General features: G+C 39.4%; 1 protein-coding gene across 1 annotated transcript in view; it reads left to right on the forward strand.

Annotated features, from left to right (window-relative positions):
• The first annotated feature begins 2,258 nt into the window (after positions 1-2,258).
• The window catches only part of NFASC (neurofascin), a 2,999,343-nt gene continuing 2,979,877 nt past the window's right edge, over positions 2,259-21,724 (forward strand). The window contains exon 1 of the mRNA XM_044076767.1: positions 2,259-2,405. The gene's annotated coding sequence lies outside the window, so the exon portion shown is untranslated. The remainder of the gene's footprint in view (positions 2,406-21,724) is intronic.

Raw genomic sequence — 21,724 nt, forward strand, 5'->3', positions numbered from 1 at the left:
GAGACATATACCTATCCATAATATAGACTACAATAGCAATTCTTACATACTTCATTCCATGGCTACCTACTCAGTAGTGGGGCATTTTCCATCCCACGGGCCTCCTGTATCCACTGGTTCACTCTGTCATGCTTCCGTCTTTTCAAGTCTGAGTAGTGGTGTCTGACCTGTTCACCAGTCCGAGGGACGCCTGTGGCACTGATGAGATCATGTGCTAGACGGTTCCAGGCTTCTGCTTCGTATTCAGTGCCCTGGAACTGGCCCTGCAGGAGTCTGTCATCATGATTATGGACAAGAAGCCAAACCATCACTTTTGACTCCTCAATGCCCCACCGTTGCACTCGAAAGCAACAGCCCTCTCCAACACCAGTCATGCTGCCTGCAGATGGGAGCTACAACCAGTTATAGCAAGTATTCCCACCTATAGGGCTTAAATATGTCTCATTTCCCACACTTATTTGTGATTAGCCTGTTTTGAAAATCTCAGCTGAAAGCACACCTGCTTAGCACTGGGTAAACGTTCATTAATATGTATGTGTGTGTTGAAAGTGCATGCATATGAAAAGCTGTCATGGCTTAGTGGTTCAGTACTGTGATTATGGTGTACAGTATCCCAGGTTCGAGGCCTGTCATTGCTTTTTTACTACTGGCCAGACCAGCTAGGAGGTGTGGCTGTGTTTAGCCGACTTTGCTCAACTTTGCCCAACGTTGCTCTACGTTGCTCTACGGTGCTTTACGTTGCCTGACGTTGCGCTAGTTAGCGTGTTGCGCAGCTACGTGCAAACATGTTTTGTTTTCTCATGTTGGCGCGATGCACAGCTCTGCGCAAAGCCATTGTGCTAGTTAAAGCAGTGCTAAGCTATGAGCAATTATACTTAACTGTGCTTAATACTGGTAAACTTTGCTTAGTAGTGCTTCACATTGCTTAAGATACGTTACTTATGCATTCATCAGTATGCATAACCATTTCACCTTCTTATATATATATATATATATATATATATATATATATATATATATATATAAATAAAAATATTGTTCACTACTACATAGGCCATTTTAATGCTTTCTACTAAAATTTGAAAGATAAATGTCAGGAATTATTTTTCTATATAGATTTCCTACAAAAAATAGAAAGGGGAATGGTGGGACTCGAACTGGGAATGCCTCCTCTTTGTGTGAAGGCTCTACCACTACGCTATTGCTATTTCGCTTAATTTGCATATAAGTTTCTTATTATCCTCTTTGATCACTAAACTGCTAACTGTAGTTAAGCAATCGGCAAACACGCGCAAATACGGGCAGCTATATCGGAAATAATAAAAAAAAAAATGAAAGTTTTACATTTTATAATTGTACAGGGGTTTAGAATGTGGGGGAGTGTAGTGTTGGGTATGTACACATTTGAGCAGACTCGCTCATGTCAGTTGACATTTGCCGATTGAGCGACTTTCAGGGGCGTGGATTTTTTGGACTGCTCGGCAGCCCAACACGCCCCCTGCACTCGTGCACGCTTTGTGTTTGCCTTAGAGTTGAGCCCTCATGAATATGCATGGCACGCTGACGTCTTCCTCTTAGGCTGCAGTTTCCGTGTAAGACTTATTTAGTCTTACACGGAGGATTAGTGAATCCCGGCCTATCTCAGTTGCACACATCAGCTATATGCAACTTTTACTCATATGCCTGAGCCAAGAAGTTCAGTAACACCACAACATAAAGGATTTAATCGAAAACTACTGAGTGCTTTACACAAAACAGTTCAAATGCATTTTATAACATTCCTACAGTGCGAAAAAAATCGACCTTCTAACTAAAAACATTGTTTAAATATCGCTGCAACTGTATTTTAACCCTGAACCATAAATTACCATTCCCTTTCCCTCTGCTTTTAAAACTATCACTAATTATTGTAAATGTAACCCGTCTTTGCAGCATTTATTTTTGACACTAATAGTAACCTCAACTCAAACAGAGCAGCTGCCTGCTTTGAGAAATATTTGCATCACTTGCAAACTTTCTGAGAAAGAACATTTACATTCAAAAATGACATTAAAGTCATATTCTAGGGGGATTCCAATATGGCTTATCGCTTTATATGTTACCCTTTTAAAATTAGCTCATTATTATTATTTTACGAAACAGAAACACACCGCTGCAGACGCTTTCTATACCCACGAACACGTGGTATAAACGAACGCGCAGGATGCAGCTGTTTTCAGGGGCGCGCTCATGCAGACTGGCAACATGTGTGCGCGCCAAGGGCTGATTGCGCGAGCGTTTCTGTGGTACTCTCTACGCTTAACGGATTTGCTTAGGTGTTTTGTGTTTCAATTTTTCAACACCGAGTAAGAACTAAGAATAAAAGTCAGGTGGTGGAGAAGGAGTTCTTATCGGCATTGATACAGGTAATAAAAACGGTACCAATAAGCATAAGTAAATGTTCAAAAAGTTGAGGTCATAGTCATAGTAAAGACTGCAGCTTGTCACAGTGCCAGTAGCAAGTGAAGGAAACGTTCAGATTCGAAGGGATAGAAATAGGTACATTACTGATATGTAAGTAAAAATAAGTATTTGTAACACCGCGTTGAAACAGTGCTTTCCCTTTGTGACAATTTTACAACTGTAAAACATTTCCTTAATAAAATTTCGTTGTGTGAATGGTTTTGCGCAGTATCTTTTTTTATGCTGCATGTCGCTGTCCAAGGTGTCCCTTGCCCGGTCGGTGAGTACCCGGCATTAGCTTAACTGGTCCCTCTTTTATGAGTAACGGGTTTGTACCGAGTTTTAAAACAAAATACATTTAATGGCTAAGTGAAATTTCGGCGATAAAGGAAAGTATAAGGGTGACGTCTGTTTCTCAAAGGGTGGGACTAAAGAGTAAGCGAAAGTGTCTGGTGTAACGTTCTGCGTCTTGATTGAAAAAGGTGTGGGAAGGAATTCGGGAATGCAAAAATGAATATTATTCTCCTTTTGCTTATATTCGTTTGGAAACAAGAAGGGCTAACTTTTTTTTTTAATTTTTGTGTGTATGTATAATACACACACATCAGTGCGGTAACACTGGATTTTGGATATGATGGAAACTGAGTTAAAATGAGGGAAAGAGTACCACATTTACACCAAAAGTACAGAAAAATAAGGATATGATTTATTTCTTGTAGATATTTTATAAGCACTGACTGCACGTGTATTTATAATACATCTGCATATCATGCCTCTCACCTTCTTGGTCAATAAATATGTGCGGAAAAAGGACTAACGTAAGGGAGAAGTTTTGCACACTATTCTAATTTACTTAAATACTAATAAAACAAGCTTTACATCATTTTGCATTTTCTGAACAGAAAGTACAACGATCTGAAGTCTACCATTTCTGAACTGTAATAATCAGTAACTTAGAAGAAGTAGTATGTGGCAGACATTGCAAAAATATGAAGCAAAATCAGGGACTTCATGCAAAATTCTGGACAGTTGAAATATATAGTTGTGTGTGCGCATAGTATGTAGACGCGGACAGAACATTTATGCACGCTAGTGTTAAATGCATGCATATAGGTCTGCTTGCAGTACAAACCAACGACAAATGTGTTATTGTATCTCATAGACACTGTCTTCCAACGTTCAGGATCAGCGGAGTTTTGTAGACTTATATGGCAGGTTTATTAGGAGACCTTTAAGCTTCTTTGAGGTCAGGCAGTGGTATACTAGCATACATTTTAATTATTACAGATGATAAAGTTTGCTTCAGGTGTATCTACTTTTTGGCATCATGGAGAGATGCAGTTTTAATGGTTTCCCAGTTAATATATATTTTTAATATTACCATATGTCATATTTAATCTTATTAGACAATACAAAGTGGGACTTAAAAGTAGCTAATGCAATCTTCTGGTAAATATGCCACTTGTGGTGTTAGGAGTGTTACTTTTTGTTTGTGGTAAAGAATAACAAAAAAAAAAACATAAAGCATCTTCATTAATGGTGATAGTAATTTGGTTTCTTCAAACTTTTATTCAGATTTGGTAACTTTCATTTTAGATGTTTAATATGTGTCTTACTTAAAGTTTTCATGTGTAGTTGTCCTATCTCACATTCATTCTTTACTTATGGGGTTCGGAACTGTCCTCAGTTCTGAGCTGGCTGTTTACTAAAGCTCGAGGTCTTCAACCAGCTAGTGGCTCACTCCCTATCCCATAATGCTCCAGGGTATGCCCCAGCTCTCATTTGCCGCTGAAACAAGACTGACCATTCCTCAACTGGCTTTGGCCAAGTTTTGATTTTTTTTCTTCATTATGTTCATAGGTTCATAAGTTTGTAAGCCTAGCCCATAGGATTACCCTGGCATTGTGCCACCCGACCTTAGCTCCCAGTGCCTCTGTTGAGTAAAGCCACTGGAGTGATGCCTGGAGTGAATATTTTACTTCCCATTCACTCATCAAGATTTCTCTTGAAGAGGCCCAGTGAGCTGCTCTGCTTGACATGTATGGGAAGTCTATTTCATAGCATGGGCAGTCTCTGGGTTATGAACCTGTCCCTCCAGCACATTCTGTTGATTGTGGTAATGAGGTTGAGGTCTCTGGAGCGTGTGGTGTGGAGGGATTGGGATTCCTTTAGATGTAGCATTTCTAACAGAGCTGGGTCGGACATGGCTTTGCAAGTCATGCAGAGATTGCCTCTAAGTAGACGATATGAGACAGAGAATAGTTGGAGTGTTTTGAGTCTGTCCTTATAGGACAAGTGTTTAAGGCCTAGGATCCACTTTGTGAGGTACTTTTGCGGCCTCCCCAGTTGTTGCAGGTGTCTAGTGAGCTACATACCAAATGGGGCATTGTACTCGATGATTGGCCTAATGAGGGAAGAGTAGAGGGAGACAATGACCTCTTTCTTCCTGGATGCAAAACCCTTAGTAATGAGATGTGCCACACAGAAGGACATTCTGACAACAGTGGCAATGTGGTGGTCAAAAGAGAGGTTGCTGTCGACCTGTGTTCACAGATATTTTACAACGCCTTCTGTGTTCAGTGGACTACCATTGATGTGGTAAATCATGGGAACTGAGTTTTTCCCAAAAGGGATAACGACACATTTTTTGGCATTGAGCTTAAGGCCATGGTTCTGAAACCAGTCATTGGTCTCAGTGAGGCCATTCTGTAGGATGTCAACATCACTTGGGGAGTTAATAATAGCTTCAAGCAAAGGAAAAAAGTAGTACTCCACACCATCAATAAACTTTTAATAACACGACAAAGCTTTCAGATACAAACTATCCTTCTTCAGTGTCTTACATAAAACAGCCATAAAAACAGCATTTTTAAATACAATTCAAACACACCACATGACACAGCAGCCTACCAACAACAATTAAGAGTAACAATTAGACCTTTAAATACATAGTAGCAATCACAAACATGTATAAAGTATATAGTCCCTTTTTCTTTACTTTTTGTTGTTTGAATTTCAGAGCCGGTTTCAAAGTAACTTGTTTATTGAGACCTGGATATTTGCCTGCTTCCAGATGATTAATCCACTCATATTCTTTCATATCTACACTATTTGTTAAATCTCCACGTCTAACATTTTGGTGTCACCATGCTGGTGTGAATGACCTGAGACGTACTTCCCTGGACTACAAGAAAAGAGACATAAAGGAGCTCTCTGAGCATGTAGCCCAGGCCGGTATGACCCTGACCTTGAGTAGCATCTTACCCTCACCAAGAATGATGCCACAATATGAAGACAAGATGATCAATTTCAACAATTGGCTTAAGTACTGGTGTCATTCAAAGGGGATCCAATGCCTGTCAGCTTGGGATGATATGCTTGACAAGCCACGATGCTTCGCTAGGGACGGCTTGCACCTGTCACTCCTAGGCTTTCGGATATTGGCAAAGGCTCTTGCTACCCCCATAGTGTCTTTTTTAGGCAAGGCTCAAAAGACAAACCCACCTCCATAGGTATCACAAGGGATAAGAAACTAAGAGTAATGCTACTCAACGCCAGAAGTCTAAACCTCAAGATGCATGCACTCGAAACTCTCCTTAGCATGGAGAACATCGATATCTGTGCAGTAACAGAAACCTGGTTCAGGGCTCCCGAGAGCACCCCAGCACTACCAGGTTATACCTCATACCATGCTTTTCGGCCCCAAAACTTGGACTGAACCACAAAAGGAGGGGGAGTATCGATATTCATTAAAGATACCCACACCTCCAGGTTGGTGGCAAAGCATGAAGCATCAGAGACTATCCATGTGCAACTATCAGTGGGTAAAACTGCCTTCCAGTTTATAGCCTGCTACAGACCACCCTCCCAAACCCAGGAACCCCACTCAGCCTTTCTGATAACACTGGAAAATATGAAGGTCTCTCCAAACACCATTATATTGGGCGACTTCAACTACCCAAACATAGACTGGGAGCATTACTCTAGCTCCAACACCCTAGCCCAAAGGTTCCTAGAATTTACAAACTCAAATGCTATGGAACAACTTGTTACCACTCCCACAAGAGGGGAAAACATACTGGACCTGATCATCACCAACATGGGGACTCTATGCTCCAGACCAGAAGTGTATCCCTCACTGGTAAGATCAGACCATAAACTAATCTCACTGGATATTCACATCCCAACCCCACCCACTGCCCAGAAAACCACAGTGAAAAACTTATCTAAAGCAAATTTCACACTCCTCAAAACCGAGGTGGAATCCTTCAAAGCCCCCGGGCCTGTGGAAAATACGGCCCAGACCGCAGAATCCTTTATAAACGCATTCTATGAACACCTTCAGGAATGCATGGATCATGCGATCCCAAATAAAACCAAGACCCAATCCTCCAAAGGCAGACATCCTGTCTGGTGGACCCCAGCCATAAACAAACTATACAATAGAAGGAGAAAGCTACTAAATGATAGAGCAAAATCCCAAAAAGGGAAGGCATCACTGATATTAGCAAAAAACTACAGGCACTCATAAAATTGTCTAAGGCCAGCTTCAAGAGAAAAATTGCACAGGACACTAAGGATAATCACAAGGCTTTCTGTAGTTATGTTAGGAACCTGGGTGGTAATTCCCAGATATGCTCAGAATTAGTCCAAAATGACAAAAAATACACTGAACCCACAGACATTGCCAACATCCTAGCTGACAGGTTCAGCGCAAACTTCTCCCCCCTCCCCACCAAAAGGGCAAATATCTATCCCAGCAGAGTGCTGCCCCCCTGACATCTCAGATGCTCAGGTAAGAGTTGCCCTCTCCAAAGCAAAAAACACAGCATCAATGGGACCAGACGGTGTCCCGGGCTGCGTCCTACATGAACTCCAAGAAAAGCTAAACCCAAACATAAAACTACTGTTCAGTCTCAGCCTTACTACAGGATATGTGCCCAAAGAGTGGCGTACAGCAACAGTGGTCCCTCTCCATAAAGGTGGTGCCTCAATGGATCCTCGAAACTATTGTCCCATAAGCCTGACTAGCTTGGTCTGCAAAGCTATGGAAAGGATCATCATGGACCTCATAAATAAAGATATTGGGGACCTACAGGCACTGGATCCTACCCAGTTCGGCTTTGTTAAGGGCAGATCCTGCCTCTTAAACCTGGTTGATTTCTTTGAAACAGTCACCAAGGCCATTGATGAGGGGAAGGTGGTCCACACAGCCTACCTGGACCTCGCAAAAGCCTTCAATACAATACCCCACTCCGGCATTATAGATAAGCTCACCAGCTTAAATATAACCCCCTATGTCACTAGATGGATTGCAAACTGGCTCAAGGACAGAACCCACATGGTTAGAATTGCTGGAGCCATGTCAGACTCCAAACCAGTTACAAGTGGTGTCCCACAAGGCTCAGTCCTGGGACCTCTCTTGTTCAGTATATATTTCTCAGAGGTACAGGCCAACACGGAAGGACTGTGGCTGACCAAGTTCGCAGATGACTGCAAACTGGGCGCCATAATCGACTCTCCAGCTGACACAAGCATCCTCCAAAAGGGCGTCATAGAAACAGACAACTGGTGCCAGAGCCATGGCCTCAAGCTAAATGCCAAAAGTGTATAGTCATCCCCTTTGGCAAAAACAAAGTGCCTACAAATTACCACATAGGTGGTAATCCATTAAGTACAGAAGAAGTAATTAGGGACCTGGGGACCCAAGTTGATAGCAATCTCTCATTTGACAACCACGTGGCCAAAGTGGTTAGAAAAACATTTTATATAGCCCACCTAATCATGAAGGGATTCACATCTAGATCAGGGGAGGTCATCATGCCTCTTTACTCATCCCTCATCAGGCCCATAATTGAGTACAATGCCCCTTTTGGGATGTACCTTACCAGACACCTGCAGCAACTGGAAAGACCCGAAAAGTACCTCACGAAGAGGATCAAAGGGCTCAAACAGATGCCATATGCTACCCGGTTAAAGAAACTCCAGCTCTACTCAGTGGCATACCGCCTGTTCAGAGGCAATCTGTGCCTGACGTATAAAGCCATGTCCAACCTGGAATTAATGGACATGCTGCACCTCAGAAAATCCAAATCCCATCGAGCTACGCGCTCGAGAGACTTGAACCTCAGCACTGAAATAAATAGGACATGCTGGAGGGACAGATTCATAACCCAGAGGCTCCCTTCACTCTGGAATAAAATCCCAGTCCAGGTTAGGCAGAGTCCCTCATTGACTCTCTTCAAGAGGAATCTTGATGAGTGGATGGGAGATCTTAGGTTTACCCCGGGTATCACTTCTGTGTCACTGTTAGACAGAGGCACAGTATACTAAACTCGAAAAAGGGCATAGCAAAATAAATTTAAAATGGGTGGCGAAAGCCAAACACATTCTGGCTAGGTTTATAAATGCCCTATGGCAGATAGCCTAGTATGAACCTATGAACCTATGTATAGATCTAAAGCTAAACTGATGTGTATCATCAGTTTCACTAATGTGCTTAGCCAAAGAGTTAGTTAATACTCCTCTCTGAATCTCAGACCTGTGTTCTGTTATCCTATCTTTTAGCCTTCTAGTTGATTTCCCAACATAGAAACCCAAGCATTTGTTACAAGAGGCAAGATATGTAATAGATGGTGTATTACATATTGCACTACAGCAAAAAACAAACTTTTTGCCATTCACAGGATGTATAAACTCAGAGATTGATTTATATTTGAGCAGCAGGAACAATTATAGCACGGGATGGTACCCTTTTTGTTAAAGACAGATGCAGTGTTATTATTTAGAGAAAAATCTTTGTAGCATAATAACATTTTTAGGTTACTACAGTTACGATAAGTAAACCTAGGTCTATCTGGAAGCCAACTTCCATGGCCTGGTATAGCCTTCAGGATATCCCAGTTCCTGCTAATAACATATTCTTTTAATAGCCCTACTATATGTCATAAGATATTTTAAAGGCTGGGATAAAGTTATACCCAACCCATCAGAAACACTGTCAGTCTGGGTAGAGAAATAGTGTTCCTATTAGATGACCGAAGATGCACTCTTTCGAATGCGTCTTGGTTGAACTTGAAAAGGCAAAAGACGAAGTGGCATATAAGCAAATTCTTTCCTTGGGAAAGAAATCGCTTGGCCACATCCATTACGTTGCCGTTTTCATCACTGTAGTGCGATCACGGAGTTGGTATATTTAAGTTGGGGGGGTGTGGGGGCTAAGCGTTTGAGTTTGTAAGCTTTCGCTTACATGGGGGTCGATAAATCATCATTCGCTTTTCTAAGCGTTCGTTGATTTAATATAGACCCGAGAAATAGGGTCTGGCTTTCGAGTTCCTTAGCTGAAAGACATCTCTTCTAGCCACTTCTGTATCCTCCATACCACAACCTCTTTCAATAAAGCTATTGGTCATTTCCTGCATGTGAGCATGACAAACGTTTGGTCGAGTATTCATCCTACTAGCTCGCAAATACTGACTTTTAAGGACACTTTTAAAGGTTCTTTTCACATGCATGCTCTTCTTATGTAGATATTTATTGATCTGTACATCTTTTTTATTTATACTGTTTATTGAAAGAGGTTATGGTATGGAGGAGATAGAAGTGGCTAGAAGAGATGTCTTAGAACTAAGGAACTTGAAAGCCACACCCTATTTTTCTACCCAAACTGACAGTGTTTCTGATGGGTTGGGTAAAACTTTCCAAGCCTTTAAGATATTGTATGACTTGTAGTAGAACTAGTAAAACAATAGAATATGTTATTAGGAGGAACTGGGATATCCTGAAGGCTATACCGGGCCATGAAAGTTGGCTTCCAGATAGAGCTAGGTTTACTTATCGTAATTGCAGTAACCTAAAAAAGTTATTATGCTACAAAGATTTTTCTCTAAATAATAACACTGCACCTGTCTTCATCAAAAATGGTACCTTCCCATGCTATAATTGTTCCTGCTGCTCAAATATGAATCAATCTACTAAGTTTATACATCCTGTGAATGGCAAAAATTTGTTTTTTGCTGTAGTGCAACATGTAATACACCATCTATTATATATCTTGCCACTTGTAACAAATGCTTAGGTTTCTCTGTTGGGAAATCGACTAGAAGGCTAAAAGACAGGATAATAGAACACAGGTCTGAGATTTGGAGAGGAGTATTAACTAACTCTTTGGCTAAGCACATTAGTGAAACTGATGATACACATCAGTTTAGCTTTAGAGTTATATATGTAGTATACCCAAAAGTTAGACGTGGAGATTTAACAAATAGTGTAAATATGAAAGAAAATGAGTGGATTATTCATCTGGAAGCAGACAAATATCCAGGTCTCAATAAACAAGTTACTTTGAAACCTGTTCTGAAATTCAAGCAACTAAAAGTAAAGAAAAAATGACTATATATTTTATACATGTTTGTGATTGCTACTATGCTTTTAAAGGTCTAATTGTTACTCTTAATTGTTGTTGATAGGCTGCTGTGTCGTGGTGTGTTTAAATGGTATTTAAAAATGCTGTTTTTATGGCTGTTTTATGTAAGACACTGAAGAAGGATAGTTTGTATCTGAAAGCTTTGTTGTTTTATTAAAAGTTTATTGACGGTGTGGAGTACTACTTTTTTCTTTTGCTTGAAGCGGTTTGGTTTGTACTCTCCACTTCACCACTGGGTCATCTTTTTCTGTGAGTTAATAATAGCTCCCAACTTGCAATCATCTGCTAACTTTGTCAGCCAGAGTCTTTTTGTGTTGGCCTGGACTTCAGAGAAGTAGATACCAAACAGGAGAGGACCCAGAACCGAACCCTGTCGGACTACACTTGTGACACTTGTGACTAGTCAGCAGTCTGACTTGGAGTCAGCTACTTTCACACTGTGGGTTCTATCTGTGAGCCAGTTTGCAACCCACCTAGTGATATAGGGGTTGATGCCTAGCTTAGTGAGTTTTTCTATGATTCCTGAGTGGGGAATGGTATCAAAAGCTTTGGCCAGATCAAGGTAGGCTGTATGAACAACCTTGCCTTCATCCATAGCTCTGGTGACTGACTCAAAGAAGTTGACCAAGTTGAGCAGGCATTTGGAGATTCCCTATATCCTTGTTTATTAGGTCCATGATGATGTGTTCCATAGCCTTGTATATCAGACTCATCAGACTAATGGGGCAATAGTTCCCAGGGTCTGTAGTCACTTCTCCTTTGTGGAGAAGGATGATTGTAGCAGTACGCGATTCAGTAGTGACAAAGCATGAGGTGAGGCTGTGATTGAACAGGGCACACAGGTGAGGTGCCAGTTCAATCTGTAGTTCATGTAGAACACAGCCAGGGATATTATCAGGTCCCACAGAAGCTGTATTCTTGGATTTGGACAGTGCTCTTTTAACCTGTGCAACACTAATACTGCGTGCCTGGCAATCTACTGGTATTGTGTTTGGTCCTTTTGGGGGGAGAGTTGTAAAGTTGGGACTGAATCTGTCGGCCAGTATATTGGCAATATCTGTTGGCCCAGTATAGGAGGTACCATTCTGCAGTAGCTTAGAGCAAATCTGGGTATTGCCGTGGAGATTCTTTACATAACTATAGAAGGCCTTGTGGTTGTCTGTACTATCTGTTGCAATTCTGTTTTCATAGCTAGCTTTAGAGGATTTGATGAGGGATCTCAACTTTTTGTTGAGGCTGATAAGGGAGTTTTTCCAGTCTTGGGACTTCTCCTTATTCTGCATCAGTTTCCTCCTTCTGTTGTAGAGTTTTTTATGGCAGTGGGATGCCAGATTGGCTTCTTTTTTTGGCGTAGAGCATCTTGGTTCTATTGGGTATGGCAAGATCCATACATTTGTGTACATGTTTGCACAGTGCTTTGGTGTATGATTCGGCAGTCATGCAACTATTCTCCATTTGCATGGCTGCCGTGAAGTTAGCCACCTCTGTTTTTAGTAACCCAAAGTTAGCTTTGGAGAAGTTTTTCATGGTGGTTACCTTTGTGAGGGGGTGAGGGGTGGGAGGGATGTGGATTTCTAAGGTGATTAGTTTGTGGTCAGATCTAACCAGGGAGGAATTGACTATTGGTGTAGAGCAACGGTCGCACATGTTAGTAATGACCAGGTCAAGGATGTTGTTACCTCTAGTGGGGGTAAGAACGTGCTGGTCCAGGGCATTGGAATTAATGAATTCCAGGAAATGTTGGGCAAGTGTATTGGTGCATGAGTACTTTTTCCAGTTAATGGAGGGGTAGTTGAAGTCACCTAGTATGAGAGTGTTAGGTTGCACCCTAATATTCTCCAGGGTGCTTAGGAATGTGGAGTGTGAGTCTTGGGACATGGTTGGGGACCTATAGCAGGCTATGACCTGAATCGCTGTCTTACCCAATGTTAGCTGCATGTGAAGAATCTCTGATGCGTTATGTCAGGCTACCAGTCTGGAGGTGTGCACATCCTTTATGAATATGGAAACACCACTGCCTTTGGAGGTTTGGTCCAAGTTCTGGGGCCGAAAGGTGTGGAATGAGTTATAGCCTGGTAGTGCACGGGTGCTTTCTGCTGCCTTGAACCAGGTCTCTGTTACAGCACAAATGTCGATGTTCTCCATTTTAAGGAGTGCTTCGAGCGAGTGCATTTTGAGATTTAGACTTATACCATTGAGCAGCATGACCATCAGATTGCATATCATTTCTTTTTTCTTCCTTTTCATCATCTAGATTCCTAGCCAATCAATTTGAACCTTTATGAACTGTGTTCTTTATATTTTTGTACTAATTACACTAAAAGCTGTGATCCACTAAGGGAGTGCTGAGATCCATATCTACTCTGCTGGGTACCATATTGGAAGTTAGCTGCATAAAACATTTTAGTGTGATTTGATGAAGCCTTGTGTTGAAAGTGTATGAAGTTCACAGGGAAAGTTTTTTTTTTTTTTTATAAGCTAGAGGTCTCCAGATGAATGGGTATTAGTGCCTATCATGCATGCAATTTACATATTTAAAAATAACATGGAAAAATAGTGTTACACTTTTGGATATAATTGCTCTTTACACTTAGGAAAGAAGATATGAAAGAAATGGTTTCTCAAGCTTTTGCAGTCAAAGGTGAAAACTTTCCATTTTCATCATCCAGTACTCTCTAGTATGAGTGGATGAGATAAAACTGGGAGGCAATACCAAATACATTTATGCTTAGAGGTGGCAACTGAAGAGCCACCAAGCTTAAAAAAAGCAGCACTGACCTGGCTTGATAGACATCCAGTATTCTAGATCTATAGAGTACAATCGATGGTGAGGCAGATATATTTAATAGCTTAAGGGGGAGTGACTTCACAAAATAATACTTTTGTATTTACAGATAACAGCCAGAGAAAGAAGGGGGGGGGTAATATTGTGGATAATTAACATAAGAGGTGCATAACAAGAAATATATAGGGTTTAAGAATGCAACAAGATTAGGTCGGTAGGCTTGACATTTTTTTCAAGCACTTTTGTTGAATTGTTTAGAACTGCCTTAAAGTAATCCTAACTCTTGAACTAGCCCACCTCTCACTCCTGTCAAAACAATGAAACCAGAGTTTAATTCCAACAGTTAGATCACTTAAATGTCAAAACTCAGAGCAGCTGTTTAATGGAAATCTTTCAAATCTATACTTAAATCATCTCAATGATTTTATTATGTTTATTACCAAGTTGGCAACATATTCTGTAGACTCAGTTTAAATGTCACTTTTGGCTGTTCTATATCGTTAAGTTCTTACATCTTTTCCATTAGTGCTACAGATACTTGCCCATTGGATATATCACTTGCACAGTTTCAATTCAATGTTGAATGTGGTACTATTTTTCAAACATTCTAGACCCTCCAACAGAGTGTAAGAATTTACTAGGACATCAGTGTTAGTTTATTTTTATAGGATTTTTTTATTAATTTAACATATTTAAAATATATACACATCAGATATTGCCATACAATGATAGGAATACACCGAATCATCTTATACAGTTAACACATTAAGAGTCTTGGTATTTCAATAACAACATTCAAGGTTATCCGAACCATTAATTGTCTTATTATAATTTTATTCTGATCACTTCTTTTTCAGTTTTACATAGTACTGCTGTTAAATTTAAAAATTCTTTGAATGTAGGAACTGAGTTTGGTTTCTAATTTTTTTTGTAATAACTCTTCTAGCAACTGCAAAGAGAGCCCAAATCATTTTTTTTGTTTTTTTTTTACTGTTTTATTTTTACAGATATAGGAAATGGAAAATTCATTAGTATTACTAATCTAGCTAGAGAACAATTATCAGACCATAACTCCTTAAAAATATATTTATCTCTTCCCAATGTACCTTTAATTTTTCACAGTCCATAAACGTGTCCACTCAGTTTTTATATCTTTACTACATCTCCAACAAACTGAAGAGCTCTTTTTCTAAACTCAGAGATTTTATAGGGAGGAACAAACATTCTATGTATATCTTTCCTCATAAAAACTTTCCACTATAAACTTCAAGAAGTTTGGCTAACTGATTAAAGTAACAAAGCTTAATTCTTACCATCTGTTGAGTTACTCAGTCCACTACTATCTAAAAAGTTCTAGAATTTTGCATCAGAATTATTATTACTATTTATAATTAACTTGGATAACTTGGACAGTCAATCTACCTTCGATTATACCATTCATATTTTCATATAATGTGAGCATAGTGTTTTGTTCCTTTTCCCTCATATCTACAAACCCATTTAATTTCATAATGATGGATATTATTAACTGGCTAGCAGATTCATCCAACTTATATTCTTTCATTAAATATTCTGGTGACTTAGTTTTTCTTTTTTCAAAGTAAATCAGACCATAATAATCCATTCCTTTTTAGTAAATTCATTTTAACATTATTCTGCGTTCCCTTAAATCTAGAGGCATGTGTATTAGTAAAGCACAACAATTTCCATTTTGATACTAATGGAATTTTAAAAACATAGTTCTTAACTGTTTTAAGAATTGATTTCATATATGCAGAATCTAAAGACTGAAATGAATTTCCTTCTAAGGTAAATTCTGCTAACCAGATGAAAGGATTGTTTCATATTTTTAATTAATCATATTTAATAAACTTACAAGAATTTAGTATAATATGCTCCTGGATGGTTTTCCATTGAGTAGCGAATGTTGAGTCTATCCAGAGTACAACAACATTACCATGTGTAGCAATACAATAATATTCTACATCTGGGAAACTAATACCACCATGCTCCCATAATCTTATATGATTTCTATAAGCAATTCTTGGCTTTTTAGGATATCATAAGAATGAAGTTTACATTCTTTTCCATTTTCTTTAAAAGTGTGTGTGTGTGTGTGTGTGTGTGTGTGTGTGTGTGTGTGTGTGTGAGTGTGTCTGTGTGTATGTGCGTGTGTGTAATATTAGGTTCCTATTAGAAGACCGAAGATGCATTCTTTCGAATGTGTATTGGTCGAACTTAAAAGACTAAAACGGCAAAATATCGAAGCGGCTTTTAAGCAAATCCTTTCCCTGGGAAAGAAATCACTTGGCCGCTTCATTACTTTGCCTTTTAGAGCACTGTAGTGCGGTCTCGGAGTTGGTATATTTAAGTTGGGGGGTGCAGGGGGCAAAACCCCCCACTTAATGTAAAGTTTAAAGTGTTATTTTTTTTTTGTTGTGTTTTTTTTTTTTGTTGGAACAACGATTTTTTTCCCCTTGGAAAAAAAATCACTGTTATGACAGTTCGACATTGTAAGCTTTTGCTTACATAGGGTCGATTAATCACCGTTCACTTTTTTAAGCGCTCGGTAATCTAATATAGATCTTGTAATATTGGGTAATATAATAATTTTAATAAGTACTAATCTATCCGAAAAGTAAAAAAAAATCATTTAATTTTTTAATAAGATGTTACACTTCGATTTTCAATATGATTATTAATAATCTTACTCATATCTTGATAGATTTTTATTCCTAAATGTGTAATTTCTTTTCCTTCCCAATTATATTTATCTTTAGACTTACCATCTAGTAAATGATTTAACACTAAAGTTTCAGTTTTATTATTATTACATTTCAGTAATGATACTTTTTGAAACGTTTGAAAGAGATGAGGAACCTGGCCAAGAGGAGGGGGAGGTTTTGTTTCAGATGGAGGCAGTTTTGTCCAGAAAAGGGGGCTTTTGTCCTGTAGAAGTCTTAGTGGATTTATCAGAGAACATACATTTAGAAACTCTTTTACCTTCAGGAGCATGAAGAAGCTGCCTACATACAAAAGCAGGTTTGGAAGGATAGAAATTTTGGGACAGGAGAAACAAAATTTGTTTAACATCCTGCATAGCCTTATCTTTGTCTTGCAGAGTTTTAAATAATTCTGCAACAGCAGTTCCCAAAAGATTCTGATGTTCATGATAACTTCTTCCCCATTTATCTGGCAATGTGCAGTGAATTAGGTGCTTCGGGTGGTGTTTGGATTCCAGTGTTAATATGACAATATTGCCATCACTGGTGGAACATTTAAACCACAAAAGTGTCCTAATGATTAGAAGACTATGGTTTAAGAACTAAGTAAGACAAATGTTAGTTCTGGAAGCCTAGTTTCACATACTATGGACACAATCACCCAAGGACTGCAAACTTGCTGGGATAAAGTTTAGAGTGCATTAAAGGCTCTATGACCACAAGACATTTGACAGCTATTTTTTTCTTGTGGTAGAAGATCTGTTACAGTAGGTTTCTCCAAACAGGCAACTGCTTTATATCCCCTGAATGAGTTATCACAAGGTGAAAGACCGTGGAAATGGACCAAAGACTGTGAATATTCACTTTCATGAGGCAGCAAGGTTGATCATATCTGATACAGGTATTCTTTTGATGCAGTATGTCCCATCCTTTCTAATGAAGTTGGCCTATAACACCACTAAATATGGTATTGATACTGTGATATCTCATGTTATGGAAAATGGGTGAGACACCTATAGTATCTGCCTTGTTTCATGCCTGCATCCAAGAAAAAAACATGCCCAGATTGTTAGAGAGGCATTAAGTCTTGCATGGGGTTCCAAGAGATTTAATCCATACCTCTTTTGAAGAAAACTTTATGCCTGTTACAGATCAGCAGTTGCTGGTCTCAGTTTTTAGCCCTCAAAAGGGTGTCATTTCTATAGCAGCTGCCCAGGTGCAGCTGTGAGAACATTGTGAGTGGACAGCAACACAAAATCAATATAAATGTACTAAGTCATGCAAATGCCCATGGTTTGTTTAGTGTCCTAGTGATGTCAGAGATGAGCATAAGAAAGAAAAAAACAGGATATTCTCACCTTCTGTAACTAGTGAACCTGCCAGTTACAGCAGCCATGATAAAAACAGAAAATAGACCTGTCAGTAATCACAAGCGTTTATAGTGGCACAGAATGGGTGGACAGCTAAACACAAATCTTTGTTGATGCAGTACTTTGAAGGAGTTAAGGATTATCATAAATACTACATTATAATCTAGGATTAGAACTTCACAAGTTCTTCATGGAGTTGTGAAAATGATGGTGCTACCCAGAAGTTATGTGTGACAGCTGAGGACTCTTCCAGAAGTTGGAATAGTAATGAAAAGTAATGCACGCCAAATGGTCATTAATGAACGAGAATGTGCACCACTTCATCTTCAGGAATTGCCTACAGCATTCTGGCTGTGACTCTATGTTGATTTTCCGGGGCATTCAAGTGGGTAGCATTTGTAGCTGTAGTTGCTGTTAAGCTGCAAATGGCCAATGCGTTTTGCTATGAGCTCTAATGTGTCTGGCTGGGTCTACTTGACATGATCAAAATGTCAGTAGGCCAACTTTTAAAATGCTGAGAGAAAAAAAGCGAAGTTTCATATGAGTGAAACTTCACTGTACCAATGTTCAGAAGACAGAACGTTTCAAATGCCAACTTTGCCAGTGAGCGGAATAGGAAATCTGCTCATTTCTGCATTGTAGTGTGATCTTGGAGTTGGTATATTTAATTTGAAGAGGATTTGGGGGGTGCAGTCCCCCAGAGAAAAACATAAAAGTAGAAAATAATTGTATTTATTGAATTTAGGAATCTGTAATGAATATTCATGTCAGTGCTGTAGATACCATCATGAATATCCAGTGGGATATTCTCTGGATATCCACGTATTGGTTGGTGGGCAGGGTGTCGGTGAGGTTAGGTATGTAGTTTGTTTTTTTAAATTATAGTGTACTGTTGCTATGGTATTAGTTGTTAGTTTCATAATTGCATTTACTGGGAGATAAGTCGGAATGTTATTCTTCCAGTGTTGTGTATGTCTGGCATTTAATGTACCAGTGTTGTGAGTTTTTCCTTTTCCCGTCTTGGCATTTTAAAAGTCAGTCTACTATCATTTCGATCTTGTAAAGTAGACCCGTCTGGTTATACTGTTGATGTATTAAAATGCTATTTTACCAAAATCAGAAGGCCACAGCAGCTAGTAAACAACAGTGGCTCTCAGTTTTTTATGTTATTTGACTTCCAGATATTCCTTTTGTAAATGCATCATTTGATGTGTGTTCACCCTTCATCTAAGGACAAATGGGTTTGCCAAAAGGTTTGTACAAATATTTTAACAAGCACTTAAAGCCATGACAAATAACATCCTTACTCAGCAGCAAAAGGAGGACTAATTCTTTTTGTTCACATACCAACATTATAATCATACCATAACTAAGCAAATCCCAGCCATGATATTTATAGAATATCTGCTTCATTCAAGACTGGGCTCATTACCAAACCTTAAACCAGGTTGGGCAAGACCAAAGAACAACATTAAAAACAGCTTTCCTACTGGACAGACAGACCTTGCCCAGAGTTATTTGGGAAACTGTCAGTAGATTCCAGCTACAGTTAAGGATCAGTTGGGACCTGTGTCCTACAAAGGTATGATTGCACTGGTATTATTTGACTGAGCAGAGTTTCCACATTGCCTGCATTTGCTATCGCTGTTCCTCTGCCAGAACTGGGTCTATGTTCACACATCGAATATGAATTACAGTGAATGCCTTATAATCATACATGAAACAGCAAAACTTTAAACTACCAAAAATGCTTAACATTGTAAAATAATTAATCAAATGGCCATAGTTGGCCAACAACCAGGAAGTACCATGATGCATAAGGTGAGGGAAGAAAGACTTTTTTTATATTTGCTCTATTCCCCACTGTAGTGGGGGGTGAAGCCCCCCCCCCCACCTTGGTTGATTACAAATGCAATGTTGGCCAGCTATGGCCATTTGCTGAATTATTTTATGATGGTAAGCATTTTTGGTAGTTTACAGTTTCGCTGTTTCACATTCGATTATAAAATGTTCACTATAATTCAAATTTGATGCATGAACATAGACCCACGAGAACCAGGCCTTAAATGAATACTGGTTGGCTAATAAAGAGGTTAAGAGTAGAGTTTTGGTAGAAAAGAACAAGAAATCCAAGGCTGTCTATCAGCTTCTGGAAAGTGACTTGGTAGATGGTACAACAAAACTTTATATAAGGTTGCAAGGCAAAGACAGACAGAAAAATGTAGTCAGACACCCTTTATAAGGGATGCCAGCAACAGCAACCTGCTCAGCAATCCACAAGATGCCAGAAGCAGATAGAAAAAGTACTTCTAGCAGTTTCTGAATGAGGAAAACCCCACAGAAGTTGTACTGCTTCAGACTCATTCTCTGATGAAAGAGGAGGAGGAGTCCACCCTAGAAGAAGTAAGAACAGCACTAAGGAAAATGAAGTCAGGGAAAGCAGCAGGTTCATATGAGGCCACACTAGAAATGATCAAGTTGTTGGGTAAGAGACAGGGGAGAAATGGCTCCTGAGGGTATTCATAGCAATATGGAGAGAGAAGCATATCCTACATGACTTCACGACTACTGCCAGTGTACAAAAGCAAAGGAGACGGCCATAACTGTGGGCAGTACAGAGGTAACAAACTAATTTCACTCTGCATGATAGTGCTGGAGAGGGTAAGTAATAAATGAATATGCAGAGCAGTGGAAAGTAAGATTGGAGTTGAATTGGATTCAGATCAAGATGGAGCACAACCGACAATATTTGTAGAGAATCAGACAGTTGAGAAGTAACTAGAGCTGAGACAAGAGTCCAACTGGGCATTCCTCCACTTGGAGAATCTGTATGGCAAGGTCCCAAGAAAGGAGATTTTGGCAGCCCTGTGGTGGTTCAAAGTCCCAGAAACATTGGTAGAATCAGTGAAGACTAAGTACAAGGACCTAATGACTCAAGTATGAACATTGTTTGGTCATAGAGGGGCTCTCAGTGGGGGGTGGGTATACATCAGTCTTCAGCTTTAAGTCCACTGCTGTTCACCCTGTTGACCGCCTATATTAGCAAACAGGTTGGAAGGGACAGATCAACAAAGTTGCTGGATGCAGATGATGTGGCATTACAGGCAGTTGAACACACTCTAGAAATTTGTTAAATACTTGCAGTATGCATGTCTGATCTATAATGTCTTGTCTACTTCTAGACTGAAGTGGAGTGATGGTTGCTAATACACTGTACTATACTTACTGTGAAAATATAAAAGTGAAGTCACTATTCCAGTAAAGAGAATCATGAAATGGTATTGTTTCTTCTGTTTCCTTGCATGCTTGTTTATTGTTGGTGCATTACATCTTCAGTACAAGAAGCTTCATGTGTCACACACTACCCCTTCTTCCTTTTCCATATAAGTACAATCTATATCATAGTGAGCCTTTCTTATCTCTCACTCGCCCTTGCTATACAAGCCTTCAGCAGTGTCATGTTGAATGAAAGACTGAAATTTAAATGAACATACGTACTTGTCAGTAGATCGTAGTGTTAATGCTGGTCTCACCACTTAGGCCTATTCCCAGTGAAAGATTCTGCATGGAGTTTGATTACATCATTCATATTTTTTTTTTAGTCTTCCTTCCTGTATATTGGTTTGTCTTTCCTAGGACAGAAAACCCTTGTACATGTTCACCATCAAACCAAACCTCACAAACGAAGAAAGGTTGCTATAGAACATTAGAACATAAATGCCACACTAAGTCTTATAGTCAGCAGGACAAAACAGATATCGCTAGAATAAATGCCTCAGTTATAAAGTCCATCACTGTTTATTTGTATATGATGGGCTAGATGTCACATCCTTTATACATCTGACAACATGGAAGAAAGGTTTGCTTTTCTGTGTATCGTTTTCTCGCCTACCATTTTCACTGCATATTATAACCATTAAAGTGAGAGAGTGTTTGGGAACAAGTGTGTGTGTGTGTGTGTGTGTGTGTGTGTGTGTGT

This window comes from Protopterus annectens, chromosome 7.part0, assembly GCF_019279795.1.
Source record: "Protopterus annectens isolate FY-2018-M chromosome 7.part0, PAN1.0, whole genome shotgun sequence".
Taxonomy (NCBI): Eukaryota; Metazoa; Chordata; order Ceratodontiformes; family Protopteridae; genus Protopterus; species Protopterus annectens.